This window comes from Schistocerca cancellata, chromosome 7, assembly GCF_023864275.1.
Source record: "Schistocerca cancellata isolate TAMUIC-IGC-003103 chromosome 7, iqSchCanc2.1, whole genome shotgun sequence".
Taxonomy (NCBI): Eukaryota; Metazoa; Arthropoda; class Insecta; order Orthoptera; family Acrididae; genus Schistocerca; species Schistocerca cancellata.
Window position 1 is genome coordinate 445,591,692 of NC_064632.1, and position 18,904 is coordinate 445,610,595.

The following is an 18,904-nucleotide window of genomic DNA, read 5'->3' on the forward strand; positions in this document are numbered from 1 at the left end:
CAGTACACACGCACACAGATAAAACACACTCACTCTTGAAGGTCATGCGTTCGCACTTGAGGAACCGGTATGCTCTCTGTGCAATGGCCTTACTTGCAGCGCTGGTTGCATAACCTCTACATCCAATCATATCAAGCTACTCAGAAAGCAATAAACGCAGTGGATATTCTGGTTTACAGAGGCAATTGTTTAAATAATCCTGCAAATATAACGAAAATGAATGCTTTATACAGTGAGTTACAAATGTTGTGAAAGAGACGCGTTTCACACAAAGCTGTGAAGAACGCTAAATGCGAATGCCACCGTGGTTTGCTGAGCGTGTTGATGTTGGTATTTAGTTGCGTTTCTTCAAACCCACTCATCCACCTGTAGTTAACGTGTACATTACACTAACAGTTAACGTTTCCTGCGAGTGATAGTAGCAAGAGGTTGATTGCTTTACTGTGTTCTTACTCGTAGCTGTGTTTACCATTACCGTCAAGTGTGAATAGTATCTTTACACACGCTAGGCATACTGCTTTAGCGAAACAATAACTGTGTCGTAAACGAAATTATTTTGTAGAAAAGAATGTCGTGTAGTATCTTTAGTTGGAATAATTAGCTGCCTTAACGACATCCACAGGTTCCTGGAAACATTAGTATCATGCGAACGGCACCTGTATAACGTCCTGAGTACGTTGCAAGTATTGAAACATCCCTTTGAAAAAACATGAATGACTGTGCAGTAAACTTTTACGTTATTTTAAATTTCAAACAGCTGAGCAAAACTCAATGTACTCAAACAGTTTTCTCTTTACTTATTCTGATCATCACTAAATTGACACACAATATTTTTAGCGCAACTCAATCTGACTTTCAATAATCCCTACAGAAGAATGGCCCAGACTACCAATAACCTATACCTTTCACGAATCATTTACCTCACAAAAATCTTCGTTACTCGAACTACTGCAATACAGCGAGCGCCATTACTGCCAGCTAAATAAAAGATTCTAACAACTGAAGGCACTAACTAATGATAGGCATAGTTAGCAAATGAAAGATTTTGATAGAGAACAAACAATGTATTTACCTTAATAATGTTCAAAAGTCATCATATATATCTATCGATTCACAACCTTTTTTACAAATTTCCTTTTTCTGGCGGACACACGTCCAGATCTTCCTCTTATAGTAACCTCTCATAACTCTGGCTTCTCTCTCCACATCCACCACTGCTGGCGGCTCACATCCAACTGCCCAACACTACGTGCTGTTCACATCCAAGTGCCCAACGCTACACAAGCGAATCTTCCAACAATAAGTCCAACCAGCAACAGACTGCACACAGCACACCCAGTGATTGTCATACAGAGAGCTACGTGGCTTCACCAACACAAAAACCTAAAAAGCCTGCTTACAGTATCAGTAGTGATCAGAACAGAGTTTTATTTAGTTCAGAGTGCATTATGTCGGAGCTAATTGTTGATGCTCGTATGGTGGATGCTTCCGGAACCAAGGTAGCCGAAGTGTTTGGTGTTTCAAGAGGCATGATATCGAAGATCTATACCGCATACGGGGAAAACGAAAAATCATTATTATCGCGGACGAAAGGATGAGTGATCGTCATAGATGATCACTGTAAGGGTTGTGACGATAAATAAAGAGGAAGATAGCAGAACTGAATGTCGCACTCGCAAACAGTAATTATCAAAACAACGCGAAGGGAGCATTTAAATCTGTAACTGCAGGAGAACTGAATGTCGCACTCGCAAACAGTAATTATCAAAACAACGCGAAGGGAGCATTTAAATCTGTAACTGCAGGACGAGTTCCGATTCCAGAACCCCGTAACAGGAAAACATGGTACCGAAGTCATAAAGCTGAACGGTGGAGCAATGGAAGAGAGTAATTTGGTCGGATGGGTCTTGTTGCACACTGTTTTCAAATTCTGGTCGAGTTTACGTTCGAAGCGCTAAACATGGCAGATGGTGATTTGGGCAGCCATATTGTGGTATTCCATGGGCCTCTGCAAGGTCGCATTCCAAGGTTTGTGTGATCATTTTGGCTGATCAGGTCCATTCCATTCCATGGTACTGTTTTTTCCCCGATGGCGATGCTGGATTCCAAAACGACAGGGCCCCTGTTCACAGAGTTCACAGAGTTTACGTTCGAAGCGCTAAACATGGCAGATGGTGATTTGGGCAGCCATATTGTGGTATTCCATGGGCCTCTGCAAGGTCGCATTCCAAGGTTTGTGTGATCATTTTGGCTGATCAGGTCCATTCCATTCCATGGTACTGTTTTTTCCCCGATGGCGATGCTGGATTCCAAAACGACAGGGCCCCTGTTCACAGAGGTCGCGTCATCCAGGAGTGGATTTGTGAGCATCTCACCTGGCAACTATCCATCAGGTCAGGTCAGCCTTTGTGGTCTACTTTGAAGCGAAGGGAAGGGTGCGTGATCGCTATCCACCTTTATCTTTACCTTGAATTGCCACTATTTTACTGGAAAAGTGGTAAAAGATGACCCCCAAACCACACAGGGCGTAAATTTACCAATTCAAAGGCTACTAGAAGCAGCTCTAACGTCAGCGGATTTCCTACACTATAATAGGAATGTTAATGTTTCGTGTTCTCGGTGTTCCCACATTTTTGTCCAATCACTGTGTGTGAAGACACAACCACGTACACATTTTGTAATTAGTCGAAAAATTCGATGCACCGACTATTTTGTTCGCCGTTTATGTACTTACCGCCTTCAAAGAACCTTTCACTAAAGGCATTAGCAAGGACACATGATTCCAAGAGATCTACCGTGCCATTTTTTAAGCAACCATGAGAATTTTGATAGGACATATGCGCCGTCTGTGGAATACAGTTTGTATTCGAACTGAGACTACTCTTCGTGTTTTAGGATGAATAGTTACGCGAAGTCTGAAGAAAGGTCTGATTTGACACACACGCTGACAAATTACATCCCAAAGGACTAAAAACCCTGTCCGTGGCGGACGATCGATCTGGAGTGCAAACAATTTGGACCAGAGCTGGAACGCAAATAAATGAATGGCTCTCGATTTCGTTTGAATACATCAATGTTGCACGATGGTGCAACCCATGATTTATTGAATTTATATTCTAGACTGTCCAGCTATTGAAGTCCAGGTATCGAGTGTATCTCAATGGTTCGCCGCTTCTCACGAAGACACACAGGTCACCATTCAGTTGATGAAGTACAACTACTCTGCACAAAAACTTGACTGGACGAACGAGTCAGCCTTCTAGTCCTGAGATCTATTAAGCTACGTTCATTGCAATATTAATGAGATTATTACGAAGGCGTACCGCAGTTAATTTGCATTGCAGGAAAGTATTAGCCAGAGTGCAGCGTGCCCTCCATTCGTTACTCTGCCACACCACTGACAGTGCGAATACCCGCCAGCCCTGCGTTCAGCGATAGTTTGGCGGGCGGTTGCAACTGATAGCTTATCAGTAGCAGCAGCGAGGCAGCTAGTCAACGTCGCTGACTTTCACCAAGTGGGCGCACCTGTGCCGTTGGACACCTATCCCACTGCAAATGAAAGGTGAAGGCAATAAATATTTACACATTTAATTCTATCTTTCTTCTATAAGTTGCTGTGGTTCGAGGTCACAACGTACTCTCCAACCCTATCCCTCTCACACGTCCACAACCTTCGCACAGAATTCTCCGTTCAGATGTTCTTAGGCACCTACATATTATGTGGCTAGTCCTGGATTCACTGAATTGTTTCTTCAGCAATCTTTGTCGCTATGTCCACGGCGAATTTGTCAACGTGATTTCCGAATCCGAATGTTGTGCTCGTTTTTTGTTCTGCAGTACATGACATCACAGAAGAATGCCAGGGGACTATCCAGTGTCCTGCCGAGCGAAGTGGCTCAAAGTGGGTCAATGATACGACTCTGGACTCGTATTGGAGAAGGTCGCAGTTCAGATCCCTGCCCTATCATTCAGATGCACGTATTCCGTGATTTGCCTAAATCACATATGGTGAATTCCGTGTTGGTTCTTTCGAAAGGCCATGGTCGAATTCCTTCCCTGTCTTTTTCCCAATCAGAAGCTGAGCTCCTAATCGTCTTTCTGTTCACGTGGCTCATATGCCATATCTGTCTCGTTGGTTTAGACGTAGTCGACTGGACTATGTCTGAAAGCTACATAGTTTAGATTATCCTCTTTTGAATATTTACTAAAAGATCATGCTACTATTGAAGAATGTTTGGTTGGAATTATAGATCCTCGTCAAACAAGATGTGCGCTATGGGCACATCAGTATAAGAATGGACACTGACTATAAAGGAAACTAACACGGAAGTCGCTCCAGTTGTCCAGCGTATTTCAAAAGAAGCCATATTCATGATCCACGTCCTTCGCTTTTTTCATCCACGCCTGAGGGACTTCGATAAAACAGTTCGCAACTTTTTACATATTTCGTACGCCACGTACAAGTCTAAATCATTGCGAAAACACAGTCATAAAAGTAGTGATGTTCCTTCTGTTCGAATTTGGAATACGTCTGCAGTGACATACCGCATACAAACATCTTTTGGCTGGTAGAAAGTGTCCCTCTAGGAAGACCGAGTGTGGTGACGAGGTGCTTGCGACACGGGTATCGAATTCGACAGGAAATGATTCAAATCCTGAATATGGATTTCGTTGTGAGAATGTCTCATTTAAGACGATACATGTTCATTCCTGTTTCACTTCCCTCCTCACCCCTCCCCGTACAAAGACGGAGCCCATTCTGTGTCTTCAATGGTCTCTATTTCGAAAAGCGAAATTGTGTACTGTGTCAGAAGTCTGCAACTTTCCCTTCGTGCCATGGTTCCTCAGCAGGATTCCCGCTTTTCGCAACCAAATTGCTTATGTCTGTAGAAAACATCCAGATGATGTCCTTTCCTGCTTGCCTTCATGTTACATGACTCTATTTTCTCTTGGCGTGCCAGTGCCTTTTTTTTTCACTGCGAATATTCCTACAGCCATGTAACAGTTCCCACACAAATTCCATTGCCGGTTGATACTCTTCTAACAGTGGGGCAATGAACTGTTGCAAAACGCTTAAGTAAATGTTACCGGTAATGGATTTTTTCGCGAAGAAAAACGGTCCAAAATATTTTGTTATGCATGAGGCCGCAGCCAACATTCACTTTTTCGCTGTCTCGTTGTAACTGTACAGTAGCATGTGGCGACTCGGAACCCCATATACGGACATTATGCCTATTTACTATTCCACTGACATGAAAGGTGGATTCATCGGTAAAGCATATGCGATTTAAGTAATCGTTAGCGCCCTCAATCCTGTTGAGAATCTCAGCTGCAAATTCAGCACGTGTCAGCAAATGATTCGGTTGCAAGGCCTGCACGATTTGAACCTCAGCCTTTCATGAAGAATCTTCACCACACTTGCTTGCGGTATTTGAAGTTCACGTGATGCTTGACGAGTTGATTTAGACGGACTCCGTTGAAACGACTGCCGAACACGATCAACAGTTGCATCACTCACACGAGGCCTGCCACTTGGAGGACAATCTTCAACGGTTAAACTTTGCATACCATCGCTTTACTGATTTAACGTCAGGAGGGCTGCGTCCATAAGAAGCCTGAAATTTACGCTGAACACTGATGGGCGATTTCGTTTCGTGAAACCAAAGCACACATTGCGCTTTCTCCTGCTTCGACGCCATTTCGCCAGCAACTAATGTTACCTAACAGACTGCGTCGGTGTTGTGGAGCACTAGCGCCATCTATTGGTCACAACAACTTGGAACACTAACCTATGAAACGGCATCAGATGTAACTTATTATGTCAAACGGTTATTCTGTTATAAATTTTTATAATCAGGGCAAGACTGTGCTCACCCTATACTAAACAAACAATTAGATCAACTGCCACTTAAATTATGTCAATGTGCATAAATACATTGGCACCTAAGGTGAAATCCTGACGTCGTCCTGTTATTTCTCCGAGCCTACTCAGCGCCTGTACGCCATACAAGAAACTGTTGTTCGTTACACGGCATATGTTGATATTGCGCCATGGCTCAGGCTTGCACTTCACTTTCCATGCACTATCCCACCGCCGCTCTGCCGTGAGCGCAGTAAACAAACTTATCACATGACAGCTGGCCTTACTGCCTACATCGATGTTTGCACCTGGCGTCCAGGTTATACAACCCTCATTCACGAGGCTAAAAATAGCACGTTTTCCGAGCTGGAATAACGTTAACGCAACACGTGGTCGCTACACTCTTGCCTTCCTACGGAAAGCGTGTCGAAGCGCTATCAAAACTTTTCAGTGTCTTTACACGACTATTTATCACATCCTTATTGCATCATACGTTAGTGGCAACAAAACATCTCTTTACATTGAACTGTATGCACTCAAAAACGGAGAAGTTGTTCTTCACTTTTGTCACTGATCTGTGTACGGGCGGAAGACAGATCCCAGTTATCAGTACATGCCCACTGTTATGTAATACGCAAGTGAGGATAGTGTGGTTTTTTTTCCTAGGCCATTAACACGAGAGTAAAGAAGAATAAATGAGAAATGCATTTCGACCGCGAATGTGTTGGCTGACGAATAACTCAGCGTCATGTAGCTGTTATACACAAGAAAAACTTTTAAATCGCAACATGCTCTGGAGCAGTACTAATGGTTCTGAAACGGACGATTCGTGAAGGCATTTGACTTCTGCTGGTGGAAATTACGTAAATTCGTCGGTGTTTGGTCTTACAAGGAGAATCTGTCGTGTCAAAGTGGAGAAAAGTTTCACCGGTTACTGTCGAGAGAAGTTGAAATCAAATCTCTCATCCGACCAATCTCATTTGCACTTCGTGCGACTTCCCTAAATCACATTAAATGCTGGGATCACTCTTTCAAATAGCGTATGGGTGACATCCTGTACTCGTAGAGCTATTCACTGCCCTATCTTCAATCACATCTCAATCACATCTTTTAGATGTTGAACTTAATCCTACCTTCCTTTCTGTTGCCTTTTGGTCGAGAGGCACAAAAAAGGGTTGACGTTTAGAACTTCTTTATACGAGGATTGTCTTTATTAAAATATAGGTTTTACCGCTTTATTACACATATATTCATGTATGCAGAAAAATTCTCATAAATTAAAAAATTCTTATAAATTAAAAAACTGTGTCGAACTATGCGCTTCACGACGCCATCTGGTTTGCGCGAAGCGTTGTACAGACTACTGGATATTTCAGAAACCCATAAAAACAGAAAATTCCTGAATTAGAATGAATCTGGGGGGCGATCACGAAGGAAATTTGATAAGAAAACCTCGGAAAAAAGGCAGCAAATTGAAACATGTCAATTTTTTGGCATCGTTTTTTACGTTAAAACATTTGAAGATACTTGAAATTCGGATTAAAATATCCTCGCAAAGGCCCCCAAATTTAATTTTTTCATTTTTAAAACATCAAATAAATCTAATCTGTCGAGGCTCTAGAGCTCTTCGCGCGCTGAAAAATGTTTCGAGATAAACCCGTTTCAAGTTTGAAGTAATAAGCAAAATTGTTTCAAAACTTACTATTAATCCGCGATCTCAGAACCACAGAGGCATTCTTCCTCAAACACGCTCTACGTCTGATTTGGTGCTGTATTTTTTTTCAATCGAGGCTCTCAGCATACTGGAGTATTCCTTGCTCCGCAGCGGCCACGCGTTTCCTGTTAGATAACTCCACGAAGTTTCTGTTGTTCGTCCCTATGACGATTTCTAACACCTTCAGATCTTCAGTATAGGTGAATAACATTCGTTACATATATCTGCTGCTATTTCTACAGGTTTTGCCCCCAATTGAGATGTGTCGGTACTAGTTTCCAAATGCAAGCGTTGAAACTCTCGTTGACATTTTGTGTATTTGCATCGGTGCATCTTTTAAGCAAATCTTCAGTGGACAGAAATTCGTACACTGGTCGAATCTGTCCCTGAACAAATTAATCGAGCGCCTACAGCTGCCTATATTACGGTTGGCGCACGGTTCCATTCCGCGCGCTGTAATTTCTAAAATACTTTCACAAACACACAAATACAAAATCCTTCTGCTGGCATCACCTACATACTTCAGGGATGAAAGTTATGCAAGAAATCCATTTCTTCATTGGTCTCGACTAGAATTCTCCCCCCCCCCCCCCCCAAGTTCCCAACACTTAAACTTGGCATGAAAAACAGAGAACTGACAACGACGTGGGAACAAGGTAGTTTGAATGACAGTAGTTATCCAGTGACACTGAGCGCTGAGCGTTAATGATGCTTTTCTCTAAGCATCATTACTGATATAAAACTTGGAAAACACCTGTAACAGGTAAAGAAAGACTATCCCAAAAACGGAGATAGCAATATGCATTGTCTCTGAAGTTCATGATACTCGGTAAGCTTACTTCGCGCTAATCATGAGGACCTTACCACGACTATTGTCGTTGTTATCCAACACTTAGTGATGCTTACCATGCCACAGAAAGTATGTACTGAGAATCTAGCCATATTTTCGAATCATTTACAAAACTGGTAAACCATGTGTTTGGGGACATCATACAGTTCATTATTGTACGTTGATACAGGCGTTTCTTCTGAAGAATGTTACCTTAAGAACTTTTTTCTCGTCTTACGAGGAAACATCACAACTCGGCTTCGTATTATACGGAGGAGAAACCAGCCCAAGCAGTCGATCCAGGGGGAAAATTTGGGTGACAATTCTGATAGTTCAGTTATGACCTGAAATTGCCTCTTTACTAACGCACATCTCGCAGAGGAACCTAAATGTTAATACATAATTGTTCATGCCACAGTTGATCCAGTATGCGTGGTTGTCTCAATCTTTGCAGATGTCAGATGCTTTTTTTTTTCCACTGAAGCGCCAAAGAAACTGGTATAGGCATGCTTATTCAAATATCTCTATAAACACGCAGAATAAGGCGCCGCGGTCGGCAACGCCTATATAAGACAACAAGTGTCTGGTGCAGTTGTTAGATCGGTTACTGCTGCTACAATGGCAGGTTATCAGGATTTCAGTGAGTTTGAACGTGGTGTCATAGTCGGCGCACGAGCGATGGACAAAGCATCTCCGAGATAGCGATGAAGTGGGGATTTTGCCGTACGATCATTTGACGAGTGTACCGTGAATATCAGGAATCCGGTAAAAGATCAAATCTCCTACATCGCTGCGGCCGGAAAAAGATCCTGCAAGAACGGGACCAACGACGACTGAAGAGAATCGTTCAAAGTGACAGAGGTGCAACGTTTTCGCAAATTGCTGCAGATTTCAGTGCTGGGCCATCAACAAGTGTCAGCGTGCAAATCATTCGACGAAACATCATCGATGTGGGCTTCCGGAGCCTAAGGCGCACTCGTGTACCCTTGATGACTGCGCGACACAAAGCTGTACGCCTCGCCTGGGCTCGTCAGCACCGGCGTTGGACTGTTGATGACCGGAAACATGTTGACTGATTTGGCGAGTCTGGCTTCAAACAATGTCGAGCGGCTGGACGTCTACTGGTATAGAGACAGGCTCATGAATCCATGGAACCTGCACGTCAGCAGGGGACTGTTCAAGCTGATGGAGGCTCTATAATGGTGTGTGACGTGTGCAGTTGTAGTGCTGTGGGATCCCTGGTAGGTCTAGAAAGGACTCTGACAGGTGATACGCACGTAAACATTCTGTCTGATCACCTGCATCTACAGGGTGGCCCACGAAGTGTGTAACCAATTGTTTCTTTCACAATTTACGAGGCACGTTAGATATTCCGCTGGGAACTCTACAGCAGTACCAGCACAGCTTGGAAAAACAAATGAGTTACGAAATGACGTGTAATTCACGATACTGCCGCTAGGAGACTAGTAAGCAGCAATGGCTGACAATGGAAGACTGACGACACAGCAGCGATCGTCAATTGTGTTACTTTTTCATGAAACGAAAAGCCTTGTTGTGACTCAAAGGCGTTTTCGACAAGTTTAACACACGATTGGTCCCTTGTGAGAAGACCATCCACAGGTTGAACGATAAATTTGTACACGAAGGAACAGTATTGGAAGCGAAGCGACGTCGACCTAAGCCTGTTTGTTCGCCGAAGAATATTGAAGCGGTACGAGTTGCTGTACAGAGAAGTCCCGGGAAATCGTGTAGAAAGGCAGCAGTGCAACTGGGAATATCCAGACGCTCCGCTCAACGCATTCTTAAAAGTGACCTCCATATGTACCCATACAAGATGACCTGTGCGCAGAAGCTCACTGAACACAAGCAGCAGAGACTGCTGTTTGCTCAATGGGCGGAGGATGGGGAAGAAACTCTCAGCAACGTTTGGTTTTCAGACGAGGCGGATTTTCATTTAGACGGTGTGGTTAACAAACAAAATGTACGCTTTTGGGCCACTGAAAACCACCAAGTGCTTCGTGAATGACAACATTATGCTCCGAGGATTACAGCGTGGGCGGCAATTTCCAGTCACGGAACTTATTGGACCCTTTTTCTTTGAAGAAACTGTGAACAGCGAGCGTTATTTGAGCATGCTTCGCAATAGCTTAATTCCACAGCTTCTTGCTGCTGCCTTGCCCTTCACCACTAAGTGTTTCATGCAAGATGGAGCAAGGCCACATACTGCAAACACTGTGTTAGAGTTTTTACACGGGCATTTCGACATGCGGATCATTTCACTCAGGTTTCCAGGTCGCTTCAATGACGGACAGAATTGACCCCCCAATAGTCCAGACCTCAATCCATGTGACTTTTTTCTTTGGGGGTACCTGAAGGAAAAAATTTTCCCGAAACATCCACGTGATTTAATGGAGCTCAGAAGACTTATTCTTCAAGCTTGCAGTGAAATTACGGAAGACATGTGCCGTAGGGTAATCACTAACTTCAGTGTTCGTTTGAAGGAAGTTAGTAAACGAAATGGTGGACATATTGAGCATGTGCTGAATTAGAACAAATCTCCATGGACGGCTCTTCATTGTAGTATATGTTCCTTTCAGATTGTATTGACAATAAAGTTTATATTCAAAAACAAAATGGTAACACATTTCGTGCGCCACCCTGTATTAATGCCCATTGTGCATTCCGACGGACTTGGGCAACTCCAGCAGCACAATTCGACACCCCCACACGCCCCAGATTGCTACAGAGTGGCTCCAGAAACACTCTTCTGAATTTAAACACTTTCGCTGGCCACCAATTTTCGCAGACATGATCATTATTGATCATATCTGGGATTCGCTGTTCAGAAGAAATCTCCAGCACCTCGTACTCTTACGGATTTATGGACAGCCCTGCAGGATTCATGGTGTCAATTCCCTCCAGCGCTACTTCAGACATTACTCGGGTCCTTGCCACGTCGTGTTGCGGCACTTCTGCATGCTCGCGGGGGCCCTGCGCGATATTAGGCAAGTGTACTAGTTTCTTTGGCTCTTCAGTGTATTTCTGCATCTAACGCTCTATGACGTATTTGAGGGACATTTTTCTCTAGCCGTTATTTTCCAACTGTCCAAGCTTCCAGCTACCACTTCTCAAAAGGAGTGTCCCTCTAGGACAGTAAAGACTGAAAAACAAAACAAAAAAGTGGCAAAAAAGAGTCATGTTACGGTAAGTCCATGTTGGGACGTGGCTTAATGCTTTGTGAACAGCACCGCTGTTGCAAGCGAAACGTCCCAAGTTACCAGTGCGGTGGTTTCACGAACTTTCCTACTTCAACGGTTCTGTTCTATAAATTTCTGTTTTTACGAGTGTTGCTGAACTTCACTTGTGTTCCTAGTGTTGGAGACCATCGCCCCTCCCTCCCAAACCGCTCATTGAGGATTCAGCTCATTTACTTCAGTGATGTTTCAACACTATACAAACTTTATAATGTGCAAACTCGTGCGTTAACCACTGCGTTGACAGGACGTTAAACTCCAGCTGCCGTATAAAGAGCTGTCATGAATATTAAAGACTCGTTCATCGGTTACTTAGAGATGCAGACAGCGAAGCTGTAACAGACATACAGAAATGCTGCTGAAGAAGCGTCTGGAAACAGGGACGCCACGCAGCTGACTGCGTTGCGCGCCTCGTCTTTTGTTGACGATAATCGTGGAGTCAGCGGGTCGCGGCGCCAGCGGTTTCTCAATGGAACGTTCCCCACACAACAAACACGCGTGGGCACACACACAAGACGCCCCGTATCTGATCAGACATTGTTTGTATCTGAAATGCCCCTTGACAATCACACTGACCCGAATTCCATTGAGAGAGCTGTAGCCACTGCCAAGGACTTTGGTCGCTGGGCGCTACGACTGGTTACAGAAAACATAGTAAGAAATCTGACGCAAGGAGGCAACGGCGTAAAATTGGTGCTCCACCCACACTTCACGGAAATTAATTTGTTACTCAAATCGCTCTGAGCACTATGGGACTTAACATCTGAGGTCATCAGTTCCCTAGAACTGACCTAAGGACATCACACACATCCATGCCCGAGGCAGGATTCGAACCTGCGACCGTAGCAGTCGCGCGGTTCCGGACTGAAGCGCCTAGAACCACTCGGCCACCACGGCCGGCAATTTGTTACTCTATTACATCAATATACACGAATCATATATATATATATCTCACTCCGCAAGCCACCGTGTCGGAGAATGCCCTTTACCACAACTAGTAGTTTCCTTTCCTGTTCCACTCACAGAGCGAGGGAAAAACGACTATCTATATGCCTCCGTATGAGCCCTAATTTCTCGTATCTTATCTTGGTGGGCCCCACGCGAAACGTATGTTGACTGCAGTAGGATCGTTCTGCAATCGGCTTCAAATGCTAGTTCTCTAAACTTTCTCAGTATTGGTCTTCGAAATGAATGTCTTCTTCCCTCCAGGGATTCCCATTTTAGCTCCCGAAGCATATCCGTAACACTTGCAAGCTGATCGAACCTAATGGTAACAAATCTAGCGGCTCCCCTCTGAATTGCTGCGATGTCTCGTTTCAATCTGACCTGGTGCGGATCCCAAACTCTCTAGGAGTACTCAAGAACTTGTCGCACTAGCGACCTATATGCGGTCTCCTTTACAGATGAACTTCCCTAAAATTATCCCAATAAACCGAAGTCAACCAATCGCCTTTCCTACTACAATCCTGACAGGTTGGTTGCGAAGCTATATGAAATGGAACGCCACGCGCAGATATTTAAACGACGTGGTTGTGTCAAGCAGGACACTACTAATACTGTATCCGAACATTACCGTTTCGTTTTTCCTACCCACCCACATTAACTTCAATTTTTCTACATTGAGAGACAGCAACCATTCATCACAACAATTAGAAATTTTGTCTAGGTCATTTTGTATCAACCTACAATCACTTACCTTAGATAGCTTCCTGTACACCGCAGCATCATCAGAGAACAACCGCAGATTGCTGCCCACCCTGTCTTCCAGATTATTTACGTGTTTAGAAAATAGCAACGGCCCTACCACATTTCCCTGTGGCACTCCTGATGGTTTGATAAACGACTCTCCAAACCAACTACTTTAAGCTGCATACGAGTAATTTATTATTCGACAAATATGCAGAATTAATGCATCAGGATTTTTTGATACGGGCAATAATCACATCAAAGTTGGGTCATACATAACTGCGTATTAAATGTCAGCGATATCTATGTAAGAGGTAAAACTTGAAACAGTTATCATGCAAATATATGGATTTCGTTAAAAGCACAAAGTAGAGCCAAAATACCGGTAAAAGATCAAGTATACTGAATCGAGGTGTTCAGTGCACGACATAGTGCGTTAATACAGCTCCCGTAAGCAAATACCCTGAAACTAACATGAGCTGTTAGTGCTACTGTTTTTTAACAGTCTGCCACGTATTTATATGGTTATGTTTTCAAGTTACCATCCTGACTAAAGTAGCGCAAACAGTTGTTTGGAAGTACACATGTTGCCAACTTTGGATGAGTTTAGAGCTGGTCACTATTTCTGATATGAGCTAGCTCCGAACATTGGTCGAAAAATAATTTGTGTATTGTTTAAAAGTGTTTTAATTTTAAAAGGAAAAGTAATTTATCCGATATATGGAAGTTGTGGATCACCATGCATCCGAAACACACGATCATCTTCTCTCCTGGATGATGTTTTTACTACTAAGCGAACGTAGTGCAGCTTTCTATCTAAGAGTATATTTAAAAAAAATTAATTGCAGATATAAAAAGTTTCCATCAAGACACTGTTTGATACATGTGAGACGTGTATTTTATTAATGATGTCTTCTGCCTCCTCACCGGTTGAATCGCGAACGATCCTCATACACCAGACTTCTCCAGCTCTGTAACTCCCTTTCGCAACTAATCCGACGCAACATCGTACTCGAAACACGGAAGCGTAGCGAACATTCCACTAAACTATTTGAAGCTCAAAAGTTTCGCTTGCTGCCGAGCTAAAGAGGTAACAGAAAAAGTTTGATAAATAGGATCTAAACATGAGTTAATTATCTTTTCAATATGTTTAGCCGCGAAAGTAAATTCTTAATTCTTTGTTAAGAATTACTCAAGACACACTTCGCCATAGACTCAGTTTTTCATTGTTTTTCTCCAAGCAACTGAAGCTACATCTATCAAGTTATTATATAAGATACTCTCTCGTCTATATTTTCGCTGCTTAACACTTTGCGTCGCCCGTAAGCCGGAAGCCTGCCTCTGATAGACCTGAAGTGTTGAATGTATCCGCTGCTAAACGCACTGTTTCTACATTTGCATCCATATTCCACAGTGGCAAAGGGTACGTTTTGTTCCAGTGTCACCTCTCCCTTTTCCTTTTCCTTTTCCTTTTCCTGTTCCCGTCGCGTATCGTTCGCTGGAAGAACGATTGTCGGTAAGCTTCCGTATGGTTCGAATCTCTCTAATTTTATTTTCATGGTTTTGGTGCGAGAGATACGTAGGAGGAAGCAATATACTGACTGAACCTTTAACGAAACGCGTTGCTCTTCTTTGGATTTTCCCTATTTCATCTGTCAATCCTGTATCGTACGGATCCTATACTGACGAGCAATTCCAAGCATTAGTCGAACGAGTGTTTTGTAAGCTACTTCATTTGGTGGACTAAATCTCCTGAGAATTCTTCCAATGAATCTGTCTGGCATCTGCATTACCCGCGATTAATTTTAGGCGGTCGTTCCACTTCAAATCTTTGCTTAGTGCGCGTCTTTAGTGGATGGGCTAGGACCCTGATCGCTTTCTAAGTCAGGCACTCACTTTTCCTTGTACTGAAACTTGACACTGGACGCTACAATCTTATCTTAAAGATGTAGATAGTCGTATCACAAACGTCTAGATTTTTTCAATTTTCGGTCGATTGCTTTGAAACATTCAAGTAAGCCTTTCACCTCTTCAGAGAAAAAAAGTTAATACCTTCATAATTGATGAAATTATCTCATTTTACATCAGTTAAACAGGTCAGTTCCGAGGAGGAAAACAAGATACGGTGTAGAAAAATTTCCACTACCAGCCACAATAAAAGATTACTTACTCGTCACACGACCGGTTTCGGGCTTGGGCCCATCCTCATGTGTTTATACATTCATGTAGTGTTTATATTGCTGGAGATCAATAAAGATGAGACATCATTATTATAATTACGCTGTGGTGACAGTTTCTCCAATTAGTTGCACATTCATCATTTTAGAGTCCGTTTGTTTTATAAAATTTATTGGAGTTCAACAGCACCCCTTATGGATAAAATTCAAACAAGATACGTGTGCTGCAGACTAGCTTTCTTCACTGTAACAACAAATGACATCGCAGTACATAAATGCTCAGTGTCACCAACTGACAGATACTGTGTTCCGAAAGATCGATGTTCTGATTATCCGAAGATCACCATTCACCCAATACATCCTGAGCAGCATGCAGACTTTATCAAGGAAATATTACGGTATACGCTTTCACAAGTGTTTGACTCATATGATACAAGTGACATAAATGGCAGACAAATTTCTTCAATTCACGCAAGATGACTACTTCCTCAAAATAAATGAAATTAATTGATGTTAGACGTAAAATTGCCGGTTGTCAGACAGAAATGTCACTTCGTAATTTTTGGGCATTGTGTATAATCTGTTTTTCAGAAGGTGGGGGGGAAAACTTACGATCAATTTCAGGAAACCCTATATTGAAAATTATGTATAACATCAATCAGTTGAATTAGGAGTGTTATAAGCCAGGATTTGTGTTCTTATTTTAGGTTGTAAAAGCAAACCAAACTTAGAGGAAAACAATAAGTTATCATATTAGGTCTTATATATACACCAACTATGAGTAGCGTACTCATTCATGTGATAAATGTAATCGGCATCAGCGCTGTGTACAGATCCATACAACATAGAGCCGAATCTGATAACTGTTTACTGGTAGAACCAAAGATGGTCACAGAGTTCTTTGTACGTCGATAGCGACTGGTATCTTGCTATCAAAACGCTGGGTTATGTCTGTCACATCTACTTACTGTAGCAGGCGACACAGCTTGTTAATAATAAGATATAGTCGCTGTCGATGCATGAAGACCTCTATGACCGTCGTCAATTCTACCAGTAAGTGGTGATCAGATGTGCAATCGGCACTACGTTGTATGAATCTGTTCTCAGCGTTGACGCCGATTGCAATTACACAATGGATGAGTACTGTACTTATAGATTGACGATGTAAATTACATTGCGATATAATAGGTCACTCTGTACAAACGCAAACCACCAGTGTGGTATGACATACTTGTATTTTCAGTGTCTAGTTCATGATTTTATCATCTGACGATTATAATTCAATATTTCGCCTAACATGAAGCTGTGAATACTTTCATGTAAGTAGGTGACATATTATTATGTATATGTTAACATTCACTTAAGATTTGTGATAGTGTAAGCGTGTATGTTGATTATGTATTTTTGTAATTGGCATGTAGGAACCTGACGGTCAGTCGAGTCTGATTTGCTTTTACGACATAAAATAACACACAAGCTGGTTCGTAGCACTCCTAATTGAGATGATTGAAGTTTTATGTGATTTTCAGTACAGGATTGAACTCGGTATTGACTTTCTGAAACCTTTGGTCACATTTTGATGAGTCACAGGTTACAACAGTTCTAGTATAACGTTTGTGTCTTTTTTTCTGGTGAACAATGTGGTCACAACTTTTCATTTCCTTCCAGCATTTCATACCCGTGTCATTTGTCTTGCTGATTCTCACCTGCAACATCCCACTAAGAAAATAACCTATAACCTCGCATCAGTTTAACAAGGCAAGGTTTACTCACTAGTAGTAATGTTAAAGATAGATGTACAGGAGTAAAAATCTAAAGTACTGTTCAGAACAGTTAACCATGCTGCGCTCTTTTTTGCTTGACAACTTCTCGCCGCCAGTATTACCTTTGTGTAGGCCGAAACTCACTTTGACAGTTCGTTGTGCTGCTTATTGCTGAAAATGAAAAATAAGTAGTAATTCCATTGCATCGACGACAGACGCTTCTGCCTACTCGAAAGTTAAATCAGGTATCGATAGCAGCTGAACTTTATTGTTGTAGGAACTCTGCAGATAAGATCGCTAAGTTTTGGGGTTCTATGCTATCTAGGCCCAACTATTTGATTCGGCTCTGAATATTACTTTGACCTTTGGAAACGCTTAAACTAAAAATTCCAGGTTGCACTGTCAGTTCTTTTCAAATTACCCTGTATTTCACCTTAGACTATGCCTGGCCAGGTGAGCCGATTCTCATAATGGAGGAAGGCGAGCTCAGATCACCTTCAGCAGCATCACTCGTAGTAAATCTATGGAGTTCAAACCGATCTACAAATTTTGGCTTTAGGATCACTAGCAGTTGTTTAAATGCTATCTGCGCTCAAGGGGTCCACATCAACAACTTATCCTTAGTGATTTCCTAGTTATCCACCTGCTATAGATTGAGAAGGTGTACTCAGTATTTGAAGTTACTCGGTTGAATTTCCATTATCTCTGTCAAACAATACTGCTCTCACAACATTATAAGAAGTCCAGAAAGCTGATTGTGGCGACGACATTTGGATGTTTCCTCTGATTACAAAGGAACTAATGTTCCTCCCTCCTAGAGACTTCCACTGTTTTACGCTCGTCGCGTTGCATTTTGTCTGAAAAGAGCAAATAGCTCTGATGCTGCGGTCCCTGACTAGATCGGCAGGAAATGCAGGTTCGCACGTTGCAACAGAAGGTACACCCACTCCCACTGGTGAGCCTGCCACTGCGATGAGCATCCGTGGCGTTTCGCCTTCACATGGCATCCTCATTACAATAATCGGCACGACGTGTGTGCCGGCGCGTGCTCCACCTACGCCCCTGTCCGCTTGCCAGCTCCAGCCCCGGCCTACTTCCTGGCATACTTCAAGGGGAACTACCCGCCAACTTGTCTCGCGCGTGCGCTGTCCAGATGTTGAGTACTGGGGCGTGCGGTCAGTCAGTCTGACAAGAAATCGCGTAAGCTTCATCATTTTTATTCGCTGTCCAGACGTTGAGTACTGGGGCGTGCGGTCAGTCAGTCTGACAAGAAATCGCGTAAGCTTCATCATTTTTATTTCTGGCAACGTTAAGATTTTTGACATTTACTCACAAAAAATGGGTTTGATTTATCCCTTAGAAATTGGTTCAGAACACCAGAAAGGAGACAAATGGTTGTGCTTTCTTTACTCCAGTAACATAATTGTGACACTCATGCAGGACGCAGGTGACTATAATTATAATAATAAACAGTTCTCAATTGAGGCTAGCTGGGTCGCAACGTTAAAAGACAAAAATCAGGCAAGGAATGACTTCATTGGTCGTATGACGCGTTTCGGAATTTATACATCCTTGGATATCCAAGAGCGATTACTGCAAGTAGATAAGGCGTTTGAAGTTG

At 42.7% G+C, this 18,904-nt stretch overlaps 1 protein-coding gene across 1 annotated transcript in view; it reads left to right on the forward strand.

Moving 5' to 3' along the window:
• LOC126092087 (oxidative stress-induced growth inhibitor 1-like) overlaps positions 1–18,904 on the forward strand; it is a 119,433-nt gene that overhangs the window by 64,493 nt on the left and 36,036 nt on the right. The window lies entirely within an intron of this gene.